Source organism: Arachis ipaensis, chromosome B09 (genome assembly GCF_000816755.2).
Source record: "Arachis ipaensis cultivar K30076 chromosome B09, Araip1.1, whole genome shotgun sequence".
Lineage (NCBI taxonomy): Eukaryota > Viridiplantae > Streptophyta > Magnoliopsida > Fabales > Fabaceae > Arachis > Arachis ipaensis.
In genome coordinates this window covers 12,105,806-12,113,455 of record NC_029793.2, presented here as the reverse complement: position 1 = coordinate 12,113,455, position 7,650 = coordinate 12,105,806, and the positions used below count along the sequence as shown (strand labels likewise).

The following is a 7,650-nucleotide window of genomic DNA, read 5'->3' as shown; positions in this document are numbered from 1 at the left end:
ATTGAGTTTATTTTTCTCGTTAATAGTTTAGGTAATGTGTGTGTGTTATATTTCAGATAAACCTGTTTGATGCTGCATCAGCGGCGCATTCAAATTGCAGCCAATATCAAGGACACGTTATGAGTTATTAGTTCAGGGTACCAGCAGCAGGGGATAACTCTTTGGGTGTATAGTTTTATAGAATATGGGTGTAAAAGCACCGTTCTTTTGGGTGTATTTTTGTTCATTGACAATTTACATATAGACACATATATAGATACATATAGAACAAAAGCTGTAAAAATTCTCAGGTTATGGGTTTATATTTGATTTGATGTTTTTCTTCATATTTTAGTATATGTAATTGATACATTTTGAATACAGCACAGACAGTTTGGGTGTATTATTAGACTTGCGTTGGGTGTAACAGTTTATAATTTGCGTTTATATATGCCTTGATTTTTCCTTCATATTTTACCACCTGTAATACAGCTTTTAAATACATCACAGACAGTTTACCAGCACAAATAGTTTAACTATGGGAAAAAATATACATGGAATAGAAGTTGTTGATAAATGGCAAATATTTACATCATTTGTTCAATTTACAAACTACCAAGCAGTTGGATTACCCAGTTTCTATATCAGCAGAATTAATCTGACAAAACGGACTCAATAATACAGAGGATGGCTTCGACAGCCTTATAGCACTACTCTCCCTAATTGCCCGATCTCTCTGTTTATTCATCTCACTGAATAGTATCCGGGAAGCGTACTCCACTCTATAGTGGTCCACCTCCTCCTACAATTAAAAAGTATATTCTGTTTAAACAACAATATTAATTCAGTAAAGTAATACAGAGTTATATGGTTCTAAAGACAGTTACCTGTGGCCAATTATCCCATTGATACTTCCCCTTTTTGATGTTTTCCGGCTCAATTAACTCCATCCACTTCATAACGTACACAGCGCAGTCATAGCTGAAAACGAAGAAAATAAATTACAAATCTCATTTACAAAAGTTTAATGTTCAGAGTCACAAATTTATACCTTGTTTTTTGGCCTGATATTTTAACATATGGTGATTTAATTTCCTTCTCCCTCTCCCCTTTCTGCAGAGGTTCCCCGCCGGCATATGTTATCAATCTTGAAAATACGTATCCCTTAAATACAAAAACAAATCAGTAATACACCCGAATGAATGGACAAGATACACCCAACTGAATGGACAATATACACCCATCAGAACTAAAGAAATAGATTTAAAGAAGACAGAGGCAACTTACAGTGAATTTATTAATGGCCTTTCTCTCATCGGTGGGAGCTTTTTTGTGTAGCGGGTCAAGTATTTGACATTTCCGCTTTCTTGTATTTATCAGCCATAACCACCAATGTCCCGAGTAGCAGACAGGGGCAAAAATCTGAAGGATTGCCACACGTGAACAGTGTGTTATTTTATTTTGCAAATAAGTAAATAAGCATACTAACAAATTTAGCAAACGAAAACTTACATATGGGTGCGAAGCAAGCAACATATTATGTTTACTTACCAAAATTTCTTCTTTTTCTGCAGTCATTCTTTCCACCAACTGCTCCTTAGTCCAGTTGGCAATCCAAGGCTTTGGTGGTCTTTCAGCCCTCTTCTTGCCTTTGTTTTCAGAAAGATGAAAGTATATTATCATGAGGGCAAAGAGGCAGCCATCAATTTCCTTCTTCTTCTTCTCCTGGTAGTCTGTGATGCCCTTGATCAAGAAGGTCAAAACATGCCCCCCCCCCAGTTTCTCTCCGATATGCCGTCCATCTTAAAAATTGGGGCGAGGTGCACGAGCGATATTTTGTTTATCGTCGTTGGCAAAAGGAACGCCATCTGTATGTAGAGGATGAATATCCTCTTGAACATCAGGCGTTCCTCTTCGCGATGTAGAACTTAGAAGAACGACGTAGAACTTAGAACAGTGTAACAAAGAAGCAAGAAGTAAACCCTAGAAGAACGACGTAGAAGAAAAGTAGAATACACAGTAATCTTAATGAACTTACGTCGAGTGTTGTTGCTTTGTTTTCTCTTCAGATTCTTCACGGAGAGTTTGATGTTGTTTTGATGGAGGTTTCGAACAACGATTTGTATATTTTGAACTTTGATTTTTGCTCGAAAATGGGAGTGTTTCCTTGTTTTCGAAGCGTTTTGAGAAGTGGAAGAAGTAGAGGAAGTGGAAGAGTCTGCCATACGTAACCGTTTGTGTTGAGCGCGTGATTTTGACGCGCCATGTTATGCTTCTTTATGCGCGTGTCTTCGATTTGGGCTGGGCCAACTTGGATGCTTGTAAACTTGTATGTGTAGCAGGCCCGTATTAAAAATAATTAATATTTATTTTAATCAATTTGAATTAGTTGAATAGTTATCTCATTTGTTTGCTTAAGCAAGTATTTGGTGTTCGAATCTCACCCTTAATAAATAAAACATCAATATGTAGTGGATTAATCCTCGACTTGTCGAGTTAGGAAATTCATAGAAAAAATTGTATTTGTCTTTAAAATAGATTAATTTTTCATTAATAGCAATACTTATGGACTTTTGTCTTTGTTGAAATTTACTTAGGACAATTTTAATTGTTGGTATCGTATTCATTTTTAAAGTCAAAACAATATGATCAACATTGTTATTTGTTAAAACTTCACATTTTATGAAATAATTTTTAAATTTTTAAATTCATAAACTTATGTCATTACAAAAGTTATTAGATCGATTAATATCTCTTGATAACATGATGTACCGAAATACCATTGTTGAGTATTAGTTAGTGTGAAGAGAAATCAATAATAACTTTTGTTATTCAATATATAATTTATTCTATTGAAAAATAAATTAACATTTCTCAAATTTATAAATACATTTTCTTCTAATTTCTTATACCGTTTTATTTAATAATATTTACCATTAAAAAATAACAAATGACCATACTATTCCACAATATATATATGAGGGCAATTTACTTATTTAAATAAAATGGTCGAAACCTTTACCTAAATGTGCAAAACGGATTGTTGTTACGTGCATGTGCAAAAACCCTATTCTATGTAATCCGTGGCAACCCACCACGGTTTCTGAATTGTGCATAAACCGTGGGAGGTTCCAGCGGTTTATGAAGAAGGTGAACTGGTCATAAACCCTTGTGGGTTACAACAGTCGCGGCATGACTGTGTTACAATGGAGTATTAGGAAAGAAAAAACAAATATTTTTACCAATTGTTTTTAAAATAAAAAAGGTATATAAAAAATACAAAAAAAAAATATAACAATTTTAATTTTAAAACCAAAAGTGCCTCACTATTTCTAACAATGGATTATGTGACAATGATTCTAATAAAATTCCACCCAGAAAATGACAATAATCCTTTTGTGAAGAAAAGAACGCATCATGGGTTAATAAGTGTCTTATTTTAATTTTATATGCACTTATTTTAATTTTACAACAGTAGAGAATTAAAGGTGGCTTCTAGTAATGATGACAAAAATCACATAAGCACCTCACCAGTTTTTTTTCTATAATTTTAATTTTTCTTCAAGTATTTTTTTAATTATAAATTAAAAAAAACAAGCCATATTTAACAATGGCAACCATTATTATAGTCTCAAAAAAATATACAGGTACACCGAAATAAATATTTAACAAGGATTTTTTTAATTATAAATTAAAAAAATAACTATTTCCCAAAAATAAAATACAACTTATTCCTGTGTACTCTTATGTATTCTGGAGACGATAATAATAGTTACTATTGTTAACTTTTCAATCTGACATATTTGAAGTGGATTATTTTTAGAAAATAGTTATTTTTTTAATTTATAATTAAAAAAATTCTTGTTAAATATGACTTATTTCGATGTACCTATGTATTTTTGGAGACGATAATAATGGTTGCCATTATTAAATATGACTTTTTTTTAATTCATAATTAAAAAAATCTTTGAAGAAATCATGCTTGCTGTCTGTGTATTTTTTATGTACTCCTATATACTATTTGTAGATCTATAAACGGTGTGTTTTTTGGCCATAATTGAACCTACATAAACCGCTGGAACCTCCCACGGTTTACAAGCAACTAAGTTTTCCCATAAACCGTCCCAGTCTGCCACGGTTTATGCACAATTCAAAAACCGTGGTGGGTTGCCACGGATTACATAGAATAGGATTTTTGAAATGCGCGTAACAACAATCCGTTTTGCACATTTGGGTAAAGAATTCTGTCATTTTATTTAAATAAGTAAATTGCCCTATATATGATGTGCAAAATAATTTTTTGTCTTGAAATTAATTCCGGTTAGTGAGATAAAATTTAAAATCTTTTTTATTTTCTTACTCAAATTTAAATTTAAATTTAAAATTGATTAACAACTTTTTTTTTAATTTCAATAACAAAAATAAAATTAACATTTAATAATTTCAATTATTTAAATTTTTGTTACTAAAAATTGGATTGAAAATTAATTATAAACTGAATAATGGATAATAGATATTATATTGCTTAATTATAAACTTAATAATCGATAATATATATATATATTAGTACGTAAATAATAATATCCAATGTATTGATTATTTATTTTTTTTAACAAAATTAATGTATAATTTATTGAGGATTGATTTATTATCCAAAATTTTTTTATAAACTTTGTAATATGTGAAAATAGTAATCTTATTTTTATTATTATTTAAGAAATTCTTCATAATTTTTTAGTTATGTAATTAACTTAATTAATAATCTTTATTATTGCTTTTATACTAAAAAAATGTCAATTTATACTATTTATATATTTTTTCACTACTAATAAATAAATAAATATTTGCACTATTATACTTATTGTTTTAGATGATAACTTAAGTTATTTATTTTGTATGTTAAATTTATTAAATGTTAAGATGAAAAATTAAAATTGTTCAATAAATTATATAAATAGTCATTACAGAAAAGAAAAAAAAATATATATCATATATAATAATCCTTGATATATATAGTGTCATGTATATATTAAAATTATCTATTTTAATTACGTGAGTTATTATTGTTATTTTTACTTTTTTGTTACATTAAAAAATAATATTTAAAACTAAAAAAGAGATAATTAATTTTTTTAATTTGAATTAAAAAAATGTCTTGTAAATATATTCAAATTTTACATATACTAAGTGTTATAATATTAAATAATATAGTATTTGCTATAACAATGACTCAAAATATTAATTCAAGATATATTTGGGGCTAGTAAGACTTCAATGCAAGCAAGATCAACTAAAATCCATTGTTAGGGTCCCAAATTCGACTTAGGTTCATTACCTTAAAGGCCCAATGCAGATGAAGTCCATGCATCCTCTCTTAAATCGACTCAAATTGGATCTCCGTTGCTAGTTAGATATGGTAATGAGTACTCAGAGGAGCGTGAGAAGCCCCTTCCCATCCCTCACTCCTATTTTAAAAAAAATGCCCCTTCCTTGTCCGTCATTGCAAGTTATTGGTTAATTACCCTTTAGGGAATGCAGATCTCCTCAGTAAACTTTTGAAAAAAATTAACACAAAAAGATATAATATAATAATCAAAAAATAATCAGTTCAATATAATTCAACACAATTTATAACATATTTGTTATGAAAAATAACATTTCAAAAGGAGAAAACATAAAAATATATTCCAACATAATAACATAGCATAATTTTTTTGGACGATACTGAGCGACGTAGTGACGGACTTGAGAGGCAGAGAAAGTGAGTTAGAGAGAAAGAGGATCGAGACTAAGAATGAGTCTGAAAGAAAAAGGAAGAATTCGAATTGGAAGCAGAAATTAGGGTTACTAAATTCAAGAAATGAATTTATGTATATATAAATTAGGATAAATTAATAATTTTATTTCATGAGGCAGGTACTTATGTCTATGTCCCCATTAGGGGTGGCAAATAGAAAAGTCTGCCCTGTCTCGCCAAAAGCCCGCGATTTAGTGGGCTAGCCTGCCCCGCACCGCCTAGTAAAGGCGGTCTTAAATTTCTCCCCTCCCCGCTTAATGGTAGGCTGGCAGGTTGGCGGGCTCTCATTTTTATTATAAATCATTAAATGTTAAACAATATATATAATTTCACAATAGTTTTAATAAATTTATAATTTCTAAAAAAATAAAAAATTATAATTTTTAAATTTATAAATATTAAAGTATTTAAAAATATAAATATGTAATAAATATAGTCACATTTTTCATATATATAACAATAACTAATATTACATATTAGGTTAATTTATGTTGATAAACTAAAGCCACTACAAAATTACCTAAATCCCCAAACTCAAAAACGTTACCTAGTTATCTCCATCGATAGCGGTAAAATGTCTAAATTGAGACATTTTCAGACTATAATATTTGTCAAACAAATAATTAATGAAACACTTATCCATACCTTCTCATTTTGAGTATATTTATACATAAAAAAAAAGAGTTAAAATAGCAAAAGTGATAAAAATGATGATTTTTATAATTTTGTATGGCTATCTATATATAGAAGATCAAAAAACTATGATTATCTAACAAAATTAATTTTATTTATTGCATTCAATTTGAATAAGTAAAAATGATCTTATTTTATTTTAGTCAGTAATTCACATGATTTAAAATTATCTCAATATATATGATTTGATTTGATTTAATTATTAGTGAAAAATATATTGAGAACCTATTTTATGCATAGATTTGTTATTTTAATGATTAATTAATTAATCTAATTAATTAATTAATACAGATAATTAGTATAATTAATTTAATTTAATAAATTAAAAAAATAAATAAAAAAATACTAACAAAACATTAAAAGAAATAAATTAAAAAATATTATCAAATCAATTTGATATAAATTATAATAAATTATGTGATATTTAAATATCTAATCAAATCAATTAGTTGATATAGTTGATTTATCATAATAAATTATATTTAATGAGTTAAAAAAAACAAATCGCTAAACACTCTCATAAGCATGCATATCACGTCAACTCCATCATTAAATGCAGAAACCTGATTTTTATATAATAGAATAGATAATAAATAGAATATATGAGAATATGATATGAGACATATTTTAATTATGAAATTGGTATTATATAATAGATTTTTTCTAAATTTTTATTGCTTGTTCATTGCCAATTTTTACGTAATTACTTAATAATTTTCGCCTATGAAACTATTAACTACCTAATATTATGATTTAATTAATAAGAATGATGACATTAATATTTTTTCATAAGTCTTGTTATTATTTATAATTAGGAAATAACTATAAATAAATTTATTTCCTTAATGAGTGTTAAATTTTATATTACCTTTAAAATTTTAGCGTAATTGAGTCTAATTTCTACATTTTGAAATGAATTTACTAAAAAAAAATTAATATGTAAATCACATTATTACTACAAATTACTTTTTGAACATAATTAGTGGTGCTTGTTTGAACCATTAAATTTATCTTCTAATGATATTAAAGTCAACCTATTTTATTATCTTGTGCCTTCAAAGAATTTACACGACTAACATAAAAATATAACAATTGAAAAAAAAATTCATTACAATGGGTATATTCATTTTAACAAATATTCTTTTATCTAATACTATAAAAAAATACATTTGCCACTTTGA

The 7,650-nt window shown here is 27.8% G+C and overlaps 1 long non-coding RNA gene across 1 annotated transcript; it reads right to left on the bottom strand.

Moving 5' to 3' along the window:
• Positions 922-1,376, bottom strand: LOC110266399. Its single transcript, XR_002353733.1, has 3 exons — positions 1,267-1,376; positions 1,031-1,143; positions 922-960 (listed from the first exon to the last, which is right to left on the bottom strand). It is a non-coding gene; the product is annotated as an uncharacterized LOC110266399 (long non-coding RNA).